The sequence below is a fragment of the Gavialis gangeticus genome, unplaced genomic scaffold (assembly GCF_001723915.1).
Source record: "Gavialis gangeticus isolate Ggan-Ray unplaced genomic scaffold, GavGan_comp1, whole genome shotgun sequence".
Taxonomy (NCBI): domain Eukaryota; kingdom Metazoa; phylum Chordata; order Crocodylia; family Gavialidae; genus Gavialis; species Gavialis gangeticus.
Window position 1 is genome coordinate 56,076,299 of NW_017729034.1, and position 17,714 is coordinate 56,094,012.

The following is a 17,714-nucleotide window of genomic DNA, read 5'->3' on the forward strand; positions in this document are numbered from 1 at the left end:
CCTCAGTAGTTCCCCTCCTCCAGCAGCTGGATCGCTCACCAAGCCTCTCTGTGGAGCTCTCATATACACTCCTCCTCTTTGGCTGTTGACCACTATTGCAACCTTGCCCAGGGTTTTTATAGTTCTGGCCTGCCTCCTTCCGGTCACTTGACTAGCTGGCCTGGCTCAGCTTTTAACCCCCACCTTACCAGCATGCTGTGCCCAGCAAGTTCTGGTTTTAAAAGGCCGACCTGCCTTCTGGTAACAGGGCTAGGGTTCCCTGTTACGCACACAAAAACACTCTGCAGCAGGACAGTACTTGAATTTACAAGTACCACCCTGTTGCACAGCTTATTAGTTTCGTGTGCCCTAATGGGGGTGCATGTGTAGATGTTCCCCCGTCTCTAAGTTGTTGAATCTGCTAGAAACCAGTCAGAGCAACAGTACGTACATAACTGCACCTAGACAGTCTATATTTATTGAACAGGATCACTTGGAACCCAGTTGCACCACTGTGGTTTCTTCATATTAGTTTGTGTAAGGAACAAGAGAGACTACAGGAAACCATTCAACATGAATTTCAAAGTGAAACACCAGTGGGTGTGAACTCCTGAAAGCCCAAACTGGAAAAAAAAAATTCAAAAAACTGTATGAATAGAAACAGCCATGTTTGAGAGGAGCTAGTGGGAAGGGCAGAACAAAAAATTGAGCAAAAAAAAAAAAATCGTCCAAGAAAGAAAATACCAAGAAGAGGTAAAATTCAAGAGTTTGCTGGATTTACCACTCTCCAAAGCTGTTGCTGTTCCACTTCAAAACATGTAGATTTGAAGCTGTGTTGTCTGGGTTTTATTGTGTCGGTCTGTTTTTATTGCAGGGCTTGTCTTTGGATTAAGCTGGGTTCCATTCAGTTCTCTATTGACTGGAAGTGGGCATGAGTTGCTGAGGCCAAAGTCTGGGCTGTCCAAGGAAGGGGCAACACCCTGTTGCTGAAGCAGATTGCAATAGTCTGCCTCCTGTTACCTGTTCCCACCTCGAGGTAGCTCTGGAAGCAATGTCCTGTGTGCCAGCTCTACATGTGGTGCAAGAACTTCCCCGGTGCCTTGACCCCATTGTTCAGGGGGGAGTGGAGACAAGGCTCCAGTCCTTTGCAATGGTGCAGCGGTCCTTTTGGTGCTCCCATGTTGTGAGTACCTTGTGCAAGAGACAAAGAGGCACTTTATGTTCTTTTACTCCTTGAGAGACTGGACAACCCAGGCACTGATAATGGCCAGAAATTTGGATCCAAACATTTCTAGAGTTGGAGCAGGGGAAGGAGCATTATTAAAAAAAAAAAAAAAAAAAAAAGGCTAAGCAAAATCAAAGAAGGGGTTTCCTTGCTATTATCATGGCTTCTGCTGCTGAGTTCAATCCCGTGTAACTTCAATGGCTCTTCTTCATTTCAGAGCAGTGAGAGTTTCTTCTGCTAGTTCCCTTGACTGTAGAAACACAGGGTATGTAAAAGCAGCACTCTCAACCACAAACAACCACATCAAAGACCCAGCACCTTAGGAGTTAAGTCCGATCCCAGGACAGAGTTCCAAATTTACAGTAATAAAGCTTTTCTATCCTCATACCCACAGCGTGTGTCTGAAAGCTAGAGCCGGACTTCTTCTTGGTCCACCTAATTACAGACCTGCTGTTCAGTGGCCCAGGTCACATAGGCACTGCTGCACTGCACAGCCACACAATTCATGTGTAAATGTCAGGTTTTAGAAGATCACGGCTGCCTTACTTGTGTGGAGGGAGAAAGAAAGAAGAAACAACCAGCAGACAGAATGTTACAATACAGTGGAAATGGAACAATAGCAGCTACATATGGAATAGGTCAATAGCCTGCCATATGTTTGTCCTGCTCAGCTCCATGTTTCTTAAGCCCCATTTTTAATATTGTAATTAGTGCTGACGGCTGATTCGCCTCACACAGAGATGGTTTGTGCTCTGCCACTTAATTTATTTTTATCTTTAGGTTGGGGGGGAGGTTATTATTAAAATCAGGGCTGAATTCACTGGGACTGGTGAGCTTTCTGACAGCTCCACAAATGAATACACAGACAGTTAGGGAAAGGCATGAAATTCATCTTTTCTTAGCAAAAGGCTTCATCCATGAAGTTTGGTATGAAGCTTTCATACTGCAAAGCAACAGGGATGCCAGGCAGGAGTGTATAACCTGCTTTGTTCATGCTTTCTTTGCCTGATTTAAATGAGGAAGGGTTCTTGCTCTACATAATATTTCCCACTCTAGAAAGTTAAGGGCATTGATGGAGCATGAAATTCCCCAGTGATCAAAATTCATGTCTCCCACTCAGCTACTCCTTATTCAGCACTCTTCCAACACACAGGGTCTAGGGATTTTTTCTTTTCCACATAAGCCAACAAAAAAATCAGGGGGCACTTGCACAGTTTGACCAGTTCTCATGCTTCATTCTGCATGGCCTGGCTCTGGGTATATATTTTTCTGATTCGAAAATATGTGGTGGCGTTAAATTGCACTTGTCCTGATAGCAAACTTCTACTTATAGTTGGCTTTCAGGGGCCAACTGAAGTGAGGTATTCAGGGACACATTCAAATCTCAAGACAACCCATGTATCATGTCACAGCATCCATCTTCGCACAACACTGCTGTTACAATGTCTGTGAGTAAGCAGACCCACCCCGAATGCTACTAACAAAGGAAAGAGCCCTCTGGTATGACAAATTCAGGTGGTGGTGGGCAAGGCTGGGTGTGGACAGATAGGATAATAATGGATCAGGTATCCTATCTATAGCTACTGGCTGTTTGGTGGTGGGATGGGGTGCCCCAGACATACAAGATGCACAGGTGGCATGGTCCTAAGGCTGCTGTGTAATCTGACAGTGTAGATGCCTTGCAGAGCTCCACCAGTGTAACCAGAGTGATAGGACTGTGATGATGACACCTGCCTGACACCGATGGGTCTATGCCACTCTTTATTCCATAGCTAGTAATGTCTTGCTCCTTCCAAATGTTTTACTTCTAATGTCCTGCTAGCAGTGTCAGCCACTTGCCTACTGGCAAGTGAGAGGTCTTCTCCCCCCTGTTCACTATTGCCAAGAGAACTTTCTATTCCCATCAAGAACCTGTTTAGCGCTTGTGTTTCAGGCTTCCATGAAAACCTGTGCCTCTTTGGATTTCTCACACAACCTTCCTTTCCTATAAGCTCTCTACGATATCCCTGCTCTTCCATTTCTGTAGTTTTTCTAACATTCCTCCTATGATTTCAAGTGCTCTGAGTTAGACTTCTGTGCTGCTCTCAAGTCTTACCGCAGAGCTTTACCACAGAGTAAACTGAAGAACTGTTGGAGGGGAAGAAGAAAGGGCTCTTACAAGAAATCCCCAAATATTTTTGGACTGGGAGCAAGCCAGCAGGAGGTCTCTGTGCTTTTTTCTGAAAGATAGGACAGTCAGAGAAGGAGAAAGAATTAATTTAATGAAATGGTTCCAAACTTTTAAATTTGAAGTTCATTTTAGGAATAAGGTGGTTCATATACCCTTACCATGCACCCTCTGCCAAAGAGGCTTTGCCATTGGAGGTGCAATCCTGCACCCATATGTTGGAGGGGGGAGAGAATGGGACACCAGGTGGGGCCCCCAGGAAGCCCATGCTGCTGTGTTTCTCAGCACTGCTGTAGGAACAGCTGCAGCAGAAGCAGCCACAGAAGAAGCAGCTGCCATCGGAAGTGAGGAGAGCACCATCAGGTAAGACACTACTCTTCCCCCGCCTCACTCTCTAGTGGTCAGCATAATCCTCTCCTCCCCAGCCCCCTCAACACAGGTACTGAAAATACTCCATTCACCTTAAAGCTAGCATTTTGCTTTGGCCCATTTCTAGTATATTTTATCTAATGATAAATGATGACATGCCTCAATGCAGTTTTTAAGACGTCTCTGCTGGCTAACTTATAGCATCAGAAAGAAAAATAAAGATACCAGTAACAGTGAACATTAGAGTGATATATATGGGTGCTGTTACGTTACTTTTCCCATGTGTTAAATGCTCTTAAGAGTAGATTGTCCGGTGAAGAGTATTTCCAGCTGGTGTGAGGCAGCTCATATTGTAGTAAAGTCAGTCTGCCCCATGGGGTCCATACCAGCAGTTTGCAGTCCTCCCAGCCCTCCTGCATTTACACTAGCTACACTGCAGAACTCTACTGCCCTGGGCTGACAGGTGGGGACAGCCAAGCAGCTCCATGTGAGTGCGAAGGGGGCAGAGAGGGTTAAGGGGAGAAGGAGGGATGGGGAGCTGCTGGACAGCTGCAGAGCGGGGTGGGAGGAGTGAGTGGTTAGCCATGGAGATGGCGTGGGCCCAATCCAGGCATGCATGTGTGGCATAGGCCTGATCCAGCTGTGTGGGGGTGGTGTGGTCCTGACCGAGGCATATGGTGGTAGTTTGGGCCTGATCCAGGTGTGCAGGGCCCAGCAAAGCAGCCTCTGATCAGCTGGAGAGCAGGTGAGCCAGGCTGCCATGGGGCAGACTTGAAGGCCTCTAGCTGTGCCCCTGCTTGCCCGCCCACCCCAGCAAGTCAGAGCTGTGCACATTAGCAAAGTTATTAAACCTTAACATGCAACTGCTTATAGCATTCGCTCACTTTAATACCAAATATCATTCCTTACAGTTAACACATGAGAATTGTGACGTAACAACACCCATATGTCCTGGTACACTGGGCAATATAGGTTATATCTTTACTGCAGTCATCACCAAACTAGTTTAATTTAGCAGCATAACCATGGTTGTGATTCCCTCCTTACTCCATGCTGCTGCAGTTAGACTGTAATGTATGCCTGAGCTAGCTGATTTTAAGTAAGCTCAATTACATCTAAACAAGATGCAGTAAATGCAGGGTAGACATCCCCATAGTTGCAAGAGCAAAACATATGGTTTTGTAATCTCCAGCCCTGGAAATTTTCAAGGGCAAGTTAAACACATGGCTGCTGGGATGGTTTAGCCAGGAATGATCCTGCTGCGAGCAAGAGGCTGAACTAGGTGACCTTGTGAAATCCCTTCCAGCCCTACTGTCCTATGATCCTATGGCATCGATCCTCTGAAATGTGCTGCACAGACTAAGAGAGATGCAGTTAGCTGTGTTAGTCTGAAGTCAAGTACAAAGCAGGGTAGATTTGCACCTTATATAGTAACCAAAGTATAATATAAAGGGCTTAGTCAGTCCATCTGTCTGTCTGTCTGTCTGTAATGCTCTTGGGGGGCGGGGCTCCCAGCGGGGCGGGGCTCCAGCCAGTGCTGCTTCAAGAATGCCCGTCAAGAATGATGGGCGGGGCATGGCTCCAGCAGAGCGGGCCAGGTGGATGTGGAGCAGGAGGGTAAGGGGGGCGCATGGGGCTCGATGTGGGGGAGGGGGCGTGGGGCCGCATGTGAAGCAGGGCTGGACGCGGAGAGGGATACATGGGGCAGTGGGTGGCAGCGGCCACCAACGGCAAGGGGCTGGACACAGAGCGGTGGCAGCACGGGTTGATGGGTGGTGGTGGTGGAGGCAGCAGCTGCATACAGGCTTCCCCCCACCCGCACTCAGCAGCAGACCCAGAAGTGGACCAGAAGTGCTTCTGGTCCACTTCCGGGTCTGCTGTGGAGCACACAGAGGTTCACCTGGCTCAGCAACTAGTGCCTCCTCCATCTAGGGGGGCACCCAAGGCCCCCTGTGGCCAGTTGCCAAGCCAGGGGAGTGCAGAGGGTCCCCCCTGCATGCTCCCCAGTGGATCTGGAAGTGGACCAGAAGTCCTTCTGGTCCACTTCTGGGTTCACCGCAGAGCATGTGGAGGGCCCCCCGCTCGCCCGTGGGACGCTCCATCTGCCCCAGCATTGCAGCGTTCACAAGCTGCACTGGCACCTCGAGGTATGTAGAAAAAACATTTAACGCTATCTCTATGATCAAATTGCTGGTTCTCCGAATCAGCATTGAATCTTCAGATGCAGATTTGGCCACATTGAATCAGGGACAGTGATCCGAATCAATCAATCAAATCACTGTCCCTGATTTGGACCAAATCCGAATCGAATAGGGCCCACTTTGCAAACCCCTAACACACACACACACACACACACACACACACACACACACACACACTATCTGTATATATTACCAGCTTTTATGGGCTGAAGCTCACTTCATCAGACAATGTCTTTGATCTTCAGCCCATGGAAGCTTTTGAGATATATAGATATATATCTCACAAGCTTTTGTCAGTATAGTGTGTGTGTGTGTGTGTGTGTGTGTGTGTGTATGTGTACACACACACACACACACACACACACACACACACATACATGCACACTTTATAAGGTGCAAGGCTACCCTGTAATCTACTGAATAGATTTATCCTTTGTCTTATTCGGTTTCACATTCTCTATACTTGAAAGGCCGAGATTTTAACAAGGAAAAAATTCTTATTAAGTAAGATTGCTTTTGGCTCTTATTACTATTTGTTACTTATATTGGGGTAGCAGCTGGAAACCTCAACGAAGGTTTGTGCTCAGCAGGGACCACTGTGCTAAGATTTATATGCACATAAGCATTTAACAAAGGTATTTCCTGCCCCAAATAACTTACGATCTAGGTATAAAACAAAAGACAAAAATAGGACTGTTCTAATGCTGTAAAAAGGAGCAGTCACCATGCCCTGCTGCTTCTCCATACGTATAATGTATTCAAAGTTACAAAATAATCTTTAGACATTCCAATTACTAGTTGATCTTTCTGTAAGAGTGAACAACGCTAATGTTTTCCTCAAGGAGAATTATCTTTTGATAGCCGTTTTCCAGCAGGATTTTCAATCTGTATGAATTGAGACACAGGAAAGACATCTCAGTATCAGAATGCTAGAGAAAGAAAAGTCATTTATATTCGTTGTTTATATGAGTCCCAGAGTTTGTGAGTAAAGTCCTGGGCGTACCAAGGTCATGGAGAGTTTTTTGTCAGTGACTTCCAAATTTCACCCTGTATGCCTGCGCAGGACATGCATGCTGCTTTGTCTGACCTGGACCAGAGCACTAGCAATAGTGTAGTCACAGCACAGTTAAGTGATTTTACTTTCAGTCGTTTAAACTTTTCTTCAACAATTGCCTTCAGAGGTATACATTTCACATGCTTGATTTCAGTCCAGAAACAAAGTTTAATAAAATCCATTCGGTATTTTTACACCCTTCCCACCCACCCCCCTTTTTTTTAATCATCCAAATGTAAAGTAAGCATATGATCTTATGATGGGATCTCTTCTAAAGGTTGTGGAGAGAGAAGAGATTATCACCTCCAGTGAAAGAACCTATTACAATTTATAAGCACAGCGGGTGGGTGGGGGAATCAGTGTTGCTGTAAGAATCTTTCCTATCGGTTTCCTAAGCTTATGTGATTAAAATCTCAGGCTTATCAAGGCACTAACTACTTTTTAAAGTATTCAGGACTATATAATATATACTCTGTGCTTATCTTGTGTATAAGGAAGCTGTCATAAGGGACTCCAGAAGAGAATGTGGTGCATGGCAGCTATGGCTCCGGCCTTTTAAACATTTAATTGAAACCTTCTGCAACTGTTCCTTCTAATCCTTTCTGTTTTTTAAAAAAAAATGAGGCCCAGAGGAATAAATGGCTAAAGAGTAAGAGTTGCTATCACTTACTAGGGTTTAAGCAAGGCTTTTCATAGCAACCCAGTTAAGGATTGCTAGGGTGCTTCTGGAGAGAACAGTACAAACACTTTTGCCTCTAGCCCCTTCTTTCAGAGATGTCAGTTTAATTAAACATCCTGGTGGGGTTGTAATTGCAACTCCCATTTTCAAGACAGAAACCACAGCACAGAGACTTGCACCCCAGATCCTGTCTATTGATACAGCCACCATTTCCAACTCTGAAATTTGAGCCTGTCATCATCCTCCTGCCAGCTCCCTACCTCTCACTGTGGCAAGTACAAGCTTCTTGTCACCAGTCTCACACCATTGGTTAATTCCTACCCCTCCCTTATTATTCTCATCTCATTTTGCATGACCCCCTGCCTGCTCCACTCCCCTCCGCTGTGGGTCTCATTTGCCTGCTCATCAGCTCCCTGTGATGGATTCCACTCTGCCCTGTGGGCACCTCCCCAAACTCATTAAAGCCCCTACTGCTTCTGCATTCAAATCCCTCCTGAAGGTCCAACTCCTGCCATGATGGCTGCAAGGAAATAATCTGACTTATCTTTACTGGTTTGAAGAACAATTAGGAATCATTTCTGTAAAAAAAACCTCAGCAACAAAGCCTATGGTAACCTTTAATTACTATGGTATCCAGCCACCAGTCAGGATGACTACATTGTTGATTGATTGAACTCCTTCTTGCCACCCTCAGTTTATCTTTAAATTCAGAGCAGCTGGAGGTAGGAACCTCTTTCATTTCAGGTTGGAAGGCACCTTGTGGGTGCTATCAGAAACAAGGAACATAAATAAGCCCTTGGCATCGTACTTGGTGAATCACTTCTGAGAACATCCCCCACACCAGCTGGTCATTTCTGTCCTCCTGCATCTCCCCATCAAGCAAAAAGCCATACTTCCCTACATGTGATCTGAATGCAGTCACAGATCACCACGGTCTGGGCTTCCCTTTTAACCTGGACAGGCCCAAGAATGAGACACAAAAGCCATCAGTCATCCAGGCAATATAAAGTACTGTGGGATTCATCCATTTGGTGTTAAATAGCTGTTTTGATAGCCTCAACCTCATTTCTCCAGCAAATCATTTTCAGCAATGGAAATGAGGAGAAACCCAATCTGCTTTAAGCATAGGTGATTTTGGGACTGCAGTGAGTGATGTCCCTCCAAATGAGAGCTGTTTGGACCTCTGTGTTGGGCTAGGGAGGGGAGAATAATCTGGAGGTGCAAAAGAAGAGGAAAGCTCATCAGAGAGGCACAAGGAATTACACAGAACCAAGCAGGTGGCAACTGTACAAGGAATTTCCCTGCAGCCCCCTTGCCTTAAGAACAGGGGCCCTGTGTTAGAGGATGCCGAGTGCTCCTGTTAATCCTGCCTGTGCCTTTCACATCATGAAGCCGTACACAATTTCAGTGCAATCTGGCACAGTTCAAATCAAAATGAGGAAGGCTACACTGCAGCTGGCTGCTCTATGCAGTGTGGGAGGAGGGGCAGGCAACTGTGGGGAAGGGGAGTTTTTCACCACTTTTAATCCGTCTTAAGCTTTCTGAGTGAAAGATATGGCCCTCTGCCTTTAAATAAATAAAAGCAAGCTACCAAATGCCCTGCAACCTTCCTCTCAAATGCCCTGCAACCTTCCTCTTCAGTAAATACCTAGGAAGAAGCAAAATATGTCTGGAGTGCATAAATGTTTCAGGGAGCATGGTGTTTGTATTCAGCCAAATCATACTGACTCCCCAGAGGTGAAACACTAGCTGCTTTTAGTGAAAGTGGAGTTTCTTCATATTTTTAAGGTATTTCTATAGGACTCGTCCCTGCAATGTTTGTGAGGTGCTAGCATAGAAAATAGCCCCAGACCCCTGGAGGTAGGAGAGAGTAGTGAGCTCCATTTTCCAGGTGGTAAGAAAAAATTGGTCAGTATGGACTAGTCTACAGTACAGTTGCTTTGCTGTTCTAGCTTTGCCACTATTCCTATCATGACGAAGACCCCTGGTAGTCATGCACCTTATGATGAATACAAAAATATTCTTACTGATATAGTTAAACCACATACCTGGGGAACATCAGCTATAACAGCAAACGAACACTTTTGTCAGTATAAATTGTGGATATAAAGAGGTTTGCTAGGATAGTTATGCCAGTTGATTCTTCCCCTTTGTGCTCTTAACCGACAAGGAGTATGCTGTGCAAAACTTGGCAGGGGTGACTTAGTCTACTTGCAGAGGCAGCACTACAACTCTAATCTCCTGACCCCTAGTCACAAGGTCATTTTTGAACCAGACCCCTAGTCACAAGGTCATTTTTCCTTCCATTTGGGGGGATTTGGTAAGACCCTTTTACCAACTTTTGTTATGCTGAACCTGGAGAGGCATTTGTTATTAGGAGCCTATCACGGAAAAGCAGAAGAAAAAGGAAATGGGAATACATCAACATGTTTGGGTTCTGCCAAAAACATTGAGCAGTCCCCAAACTCCTCCTCTGTACTTCATGGATGAGTTCCTGGAGAGCAAGATTCCTCTGCCTCCATAAGGGATGCACAATTTGTCTTGTGATGTCACATCACACAGATCCACCCTGGCTGTGCTCACAAAACCTGGGATTTGGCTTGAAAGGAAATAACATGTGTGGTGCTGATGGGCTGTGTCTGGAGGATGAACACTTGCCTGTATAGTTCATAAAAATCAAAGGATTGGAAGGGATCTTGGGAATCTGGGTGTCCACCCTGCTGCACAGATGCAGGATTAACACAGGTCATAAGATATTTAACTTCCTTAAATCCTGCCAAGTTTCCCAGGACTGAGATGAACAATTTAAGATGAACAATGCACATCACCATGCCAAAGGGACCTTTCAAAAGGGATGTCAGCATAATCCTATAGCAAAATGGGATTATGTTAATAACTAATAACTGTATTGAAATAAAATACATGACATAGGATTAGAGGATAGTGGTGGGTGACAGGTGCTGCAGTTATGACCCAGTTAGCGATGTTAGCAGGTATTTATATCTTTATCATATTGTATACTGCAATAGTTGTCTTAAAGACCATGACCCCTTGCAGCTATGGTGGGTGGGAGTAGGTACTCACTTGAGCTACAGATCCCTTTCCCATCTGGCTGTTCCAATTAGCCACCTGGCTCAGTGAAATGACAATGAACACAAAAGCTGCTTCAACTTTTTGGGGGCAATATTAAGACACAATGACATAACAGCTGAAGGAAGTGTCTGGAAGACACAGCAGACAGAGGAGCAGTGTGGACTTTACTGCTGCTTTTGTTGTTGCACCCATCTATGTTCAAAATAATAACAGGCTTCCAGTGACAGAATAAATAAGACTAAAGCGGAGAAAGATTTCCTGCCTCTGCATCCACTCATTCCACCCAGAATGAAGAGCTAACCTAGTCCAGATCTCCAAAGTCTATAGACCCTGCAGAATATGCATACAAGTAACTGGGTGAATATTTAGTGGGTGAATCACTATGTGTTATTTCCTTAGCAATCTGGTACAAGGCTCACTCAAAGATTTCCTATGAAACCTAAACCCCTAACCTCAGCCCACATTCACTTGAATAGTGCTGGACCTAATTTTGAGGAAAACCAAGCAGAGACGTCAGTTTTGAGTCCAAAACATATGAAACTTGCTGTGTTGCCCATGTGCAAAGTGAGACCAGGTTGTTTTTACTTAAAGTTTCTTTTGTAAAGAAAAGAAAGCTGAACCTCAATGTGGAAATTAAGACTGACCCGCATTCCAAACCAAAGAAAAGGCCTGCATGAAATGTGTCACTTGAATACGACATGGTCTGCATACCCCAATATGGAGGTAAAGTGCTGTGGAGCTCAGTTAATAACATTCTCCCTGATATTAAGATGCTAATGTTGATATCAATCTTTCAGAGCCATCATAAATATTAGAGCCGGTTAATGTTTTTAATTTAAAAAAAACCCAAACTTTTTAAAATAAAACATTTCACAAAAAACAATTGACTTTTTTAGGTGTTTTCCTTTTCAAGAAAAAAGTGCCAGTTTTTAATCAAAATGTTTATCAAAACCATTGTCTAAATAGCTGTTGCCTATAGACAACTTGACCTTCCAAAAAATAACATAACATTTGATCATTTCCATTTTAAAAAAAAGTAAGTTTTTTTTTTTGTGGGGAGGGGGGATCTATTTTGAACTCTACACTGAAAGCCAAGCCAACATTTTATTTCTGGTGGATATTTTAAAACATTTTGACCATCAGTAACAATCACTAGGATTTAGATACCTTACTTAATCAGAGGCTTGTGTGAAATTGCTCACAACCCCATTAATCTGTATTGTTATATTAGCTGGGAAATCAGCTTATATCATTTTCATTTTTTTTTCTCATGAGCCCAGCTGTATGGTACTTTTGCATAGCTTTGGCAGAGAGCCAGCATGTTGTCAGTTAGGCCCATTAGATCATTATCCAGCATCAGAGCTATATCACAGAGCCATACAATGCTCCCAAAGTGATAACGTCCTTGTTCCCTGGTGAATTTCAGAGCAATGTTTATAGTGGCACTTGTTAAAGTTCTATTAGCATCCCCCCAAAAACCATTCTGGAGGAAAATATACTCTAACCTAGCCACTAAAACTCATTCAGGGCGGCAAGTCAATAGGGGGTTTTGAAATAGAAATTCAATAGAAAGTTTTGAATGTTTCTAATTGACATCTTTTGTTTTGAAATAAAATGCTTTGGCCATTTTTTAAAGTAAGAAGGTGGCATAGCAGCTAAGTCATGAATTGTTTCTTATGCTGCTTTAGATTTTGTAGAGTGTCACATTTTTGCAAAGATATTTATCCGTAATGTAGACAGTTGATTTTTCTACATTTGTAGAAGCAGCAAAACAAATATCACAAATGGCCAAGAACGGAAGACTTCAGCAGCTTCTACACTTGGTGAGCAAAAAGTATACTGTTTTACCCAACACTTACTAACAAAGGTTAATAGGATAATGAAAAATCCCTTAGCTGTATTAACAGCATATCTTATTATTTTAAACTCTAGTCCCACAAACATTTAAACATGCCTAATTCATGGATCTTCATTGAACCTCCTCCAATTCTTCAACATCCCACTTGGCCTGTGTCCAGTCCTTTTGTCCACAACAGTACAGCAGTGGTCACAACAGTGCCAAATGCAAAGGCAATATAAAGTTTTCTATTACACAAGATTCCTTTGTTATACACCCAAAGATTACATTAGTCTTTAGGTCACATTGTTGCACAAGGATCACATGTTCAGCCTACTCTCCACTGAGAGCTCTACCTCCTTGAATCCCCCGTCCTGTAAGTACAGCCTTCGTTTATTGGTCCTAGATATGACTTTACATTTGCCCATAGTACAAGCCCATTTTTTTCTTCTGATTAGCTCTGTGCAAGCCACAACAGCCTGGAGTAATGACTGGTCTCCTTGAACACCTGCCACGGCTTCAATTTTTGTGCCATCTGCAGACATTACTAGCAATTATTTTGTTATTGACAAAAAAATATGAAATTGTATAGAACAAAAATTGGTCCTTACAGAATCTTGCTTGACACACCCACCGCATGATGACTCCTGTTTACAATACTACTTTGAGATCAGCTAGTTTTTAAGTATATTTAATGTGTGCCATGTTGACTCTGTATTCTGGATTTTGATCCAAATGTCATGCAGTACCAAATTAAATACAGAAATGAAATATTTTACAGCAGGGATATCAAACGTACATCCCATGGGCCAGTTTTGGCCCACAGAGCCACTCCATGAGGTCTGCCAGGCTACCAGAGGGCCATGGAGTTTGAAGGGTTGCTTGAACCTGCCCAGAATTCAGGACCCTGGGACCCTTGTGGACATGGCCTTCAGCAGCAGTCTGTTGCACACCCCTGCCACTTCTTGTGTGCTGCTACCACAGCAAGCAGCTGCTTGGCCCATGGCTGCTTGACCCAATGCCACTGCAGTGGCCACAGCTCTTTCATATTTCATAGACATTAGGGCTGGAAGAGACCTCGGAAGATCATCGAGTCCAGCCCCCTGATTTGATATGTCAGTCTTACCACCATCCTGTGCTGGATCTGGCCAATGAGGAGCTCCTGTGTTCCAGATTGACACAGGGCCCAAGGTAAGTCTGACATCCCTGTTTTACAGTAGACAACACTACTACCTTCACCATCCAAACTGGTGATCTCATCAAAAAAGATATCAAGTTAATTTGGCAATATCTATTTCCATAAATCTATGTCAGTCAGCACAAATGATATTGCCCTCCTTTAATTCTTTAATCCAGGTTTATATCAGCCAGTCTGTTATCTTCCCAGAAGGGATTTTAAGCTGATACACCTATAATAACCTTGGTTGTCCCATTTACCTCTTTTAAATGTTGCCATAATATTAGCTTTCTTCTTGTCCTCTGGAACATTCCCAGCACTCTGGGACTTAATGAAAATCAACATCAATGATCTGTAGAAGCCTTGTACTATTCTTGGATGCAAGTTATCGCTACCCGCTGTTTCAAAAATGTCTAGCTGTGGTAGGTGCTCTTTCACACTCCCTTTAATTTCTGTTGGAATGGAAAGTATTTCATCATCTGATATGAATATATCCTTTGGCTTTCTCCCAAACACAGAACAATATATTATTTGAACAATTCTCTCTTCACTGTTGGTGTTGACAACTCTATCTTTTCTATTCCTGTTCCTAGAATTGCTTTTGTTCCTAATACACTTTTTAAAAGGGTGGGAAGGGAGAGGAATCCTTCCTTTTATTCTCATTAGCTCCACTGGCCAGATATTTCTTTTTGTGTCCTTTTGCTTCCCTCATCAATTTTCTATAATTCCCAGCTTCAGATTTATATTCAGTGCTGTCAACTTTCCCTACCTCCCATTTGTTAAGATTTATTTGCATAGCTCTTTTTCACTTCCGCACTACACTGGGTGGATTTAACAAAACCAGGCAGCCTTGTATCTTAATTGTCAGATTGTGGTTAAAAGAATGCAGTGATATCTGGTTTGTAAATACTGCAGAAGAATGACTAAATCCAAACAAAATATTGCTTCCTAGGAAAAAAAATCATGAAATCATATTTATTATTTTGTTAACATAAACGATGTTGATAATTGCCTGCATTCTGGGACTAAAACTAGCTGACCATGGGTTTGATTCTTGTATCTGATTCTGATCCCATTTCCCCTAGTGTCCATAAGGAATACTTCATTGTGGTCTATATATCCCTCTAGATATCCATAATAATGGATCGTATGCTGTGGTATCATAATATACCTCATATTTGCTCTCAAAATGCTGTACAATGGAGTTTTCCATGAGTAGAGTAATCTCATTAGTACTGCACTTCTCAATATGCCCGATACAATTCTTGCATGTCCTGATGTTCTGTTGATTTCAACTGAAAAGTGCCTGTTGGACATGACGGCAGATGAGCTTCACAGCTCAGAAAGCAGATGGATATGAATTGATTTATCGTTGGACTCCCTTTAAGCTGTTAGAGTACTTTTCTGGTAAAAAGGAAATCTCAGCAAAGCACTCCTAATGTTGCTACCACATCGCTATTATACTCGGGGGTTCTGCTAGTACGACTGTATCGGTCAGGAGGTCTCACCTCATCCCATCCATGGCCCATAGAGCTAAGTCAGCATAGCATAGTGTAGTAAGGAAGGTGGATAGGACCAGCTGGTGATTGGGGTGCTCCTAATCCCCATTAATCTATAGCTGCTATCGTGACCCCTGAGGGACATAGGTCTCTGACAAAACTTAGAGCAGCCTAATGGCTGTTCTAAGTGGACCTAAGGCACTGGTGCTAGGATCCCCCCCAGAACTGGAGGAGTGCAAAAGTGGTATATTACCACATGCTTCTCCCAAGCTGGGTACAGCCAGGGTCTGGTCTAAACAGACAAATCCTACTCCTGCCAGTCTTGGAATTTTTACACTGAGGGGACTACAATTTACCCTAGTCATGGCTCACAGCTCAGGCCTGGCAACCCACTTGGGACAGAATAAGAACCACCCCATTCTGTTCACCATGTTAGATGCCATCCTGATCTGAACCTTTCTGAGAGACAGTTTAGGGGACAAAAGTTTCCCTGTTCTCAGTACTGAGCCTCTTCTCCATACACGTGTACACAGGCACGTAACAACCCATCACTGCTAGCCAGTCATGTGTTTCATGCACTTAGAATTAAATCCTGAGACATGCTGAGGGTTTCTGGAACCAGCAGGCACTATGAGCTCAGCATCAGGATCCATCCCACTAAACAGAGACCCATCCCTGCCACTCCGGCTCATTTCAGAGTGCATATTTACAGCCAAGTCATAAACATGGGGAAATCGGGTTTTATAACAGACCTGAGAGCACAACGTTAAGTGTAACAGCATCAGCAGGAGCAACATAACATCAGCTACACAAGCAGCATTATTGATTCACAAAATCAGCCCTTAAACCTCAGGACAGATTGAAAGCAAATGCGTATTGTTAAACAGATATGGGAGGCCCTTATTATCTTACCTTCTCACTCTGGAGGTAATCATGTTTTATTCATTGAGAATACAGAGATTTCTTTTTTGATCCCGGCCTTTTCCATGCCTCTTCCTCCCACCTCTTCCCTCCCCCCACCACCCTGCTTTCCCTTAACAGCAGCCATTACTACAATCTGGCATTACAATTTAGTTTATCCCTCAGGAGGGTGGGGGGTTTTCCCCCTCTGTTGTACTTTATTTCTCAGCCAGCTGCTTTGCTTTATTGTGTCTGCAGTGTGTGAGCACTGCAGCCAGGCAAAGGCAACTGGGTTTGCCAAAGGGGCTTATCTTTTATTGTCCAAGCCGTTGGGCAGTAGTGGAGTTTGGAAGTGGCAAGGGTTGTTTGTTGTTTGTTCTATTTTGGTTTTTTGATGTTGAGGAATAGTGATGGGGTGAGGCAATTCCAAATAAAGAGCAACCCATCCCAGAGAGACCGGGAGTTTTTCTACATTATAAGCCTTCTGTCAGCAGACAGCTGCCACAAGGGAGCCATCAGAGCATGGCTTCTGGCCATTCTGTGTGGCTTCCTCCAGCAGGTTGCGCAGTACACCCAAAAAGGCACCAGCTGTGAAAGGGGCTAAGGCAGCAGACAGAAAACATGGATGGGTCTCGACGTGCATTTGATGGCAGACACAGCTTTAGTTGTTTTGTCACTAGGAAGAACTGTGAGAGTAGACCTAATTTCAGTATAGTTTAGACCCAGCTTGAGACATTCTATTTTCAGGGGGGTTTTGAACACACCCATCTTGCCATACCAGGCAGTGGCATGCTCGCATATGCTTCATTGCTCCATGTGCACTGCCTCCCATGCGGAAGGAGTGTCGCCACATCCACATGTTGTTGTGGGTGGGCTAATTAGCATATTACGAATACATAGATTTCATAGACATTAGGCTGGAAGGGACCTCAGAAGATCATCGAGTCCAGCCCCCCACCCAAAGGTCAGGAAGTCAGCTGGGCTCATAGGATCCCAGCAAGATAAGCATTCAATTTGCTCTTGAAGGTGTTCAATGTAGGTCCTTGAACCACCTCCAATGGCAGGCTGTTCCAGACCTTGGGGGCTCGAACAGTAAAGAAATTCTTCCTTATGTCCAGCCTGAAATGGTCTTGCAGTAGTTTACAACTGTTGGACCTCGTCATCCCTTGGGGTGCTCTGGTGAACAAACGTTCCCCCAGATACTGGTGGTCACCCCTGATAAACTTATAGGTGGCCATCAGATCACCCCGAGCCTGCGCTTTTCCAGGCTAAAGAGCCCCATGGCTCTCAGCCTGTCGTCGTAAGGTCTGCTTTCCTGACCTCTGATTATGCGCGTGGCTCTTCTCTGGACTCTCTCAAGCTTCTCCACAACCTTTTCGAATTGTGGAGCCCAAAACTGGATGCAGTACTGCAGCTGCGGCCTCACCAAGGCCAAGTACAAGGGGAGAATGACATTCCAGGATTTGCTTGAGAAGCATCTATGGATGCAAGCCAGCATTTTGGTTGCTTTACTAGCCGCAGCATGGCATTGCAG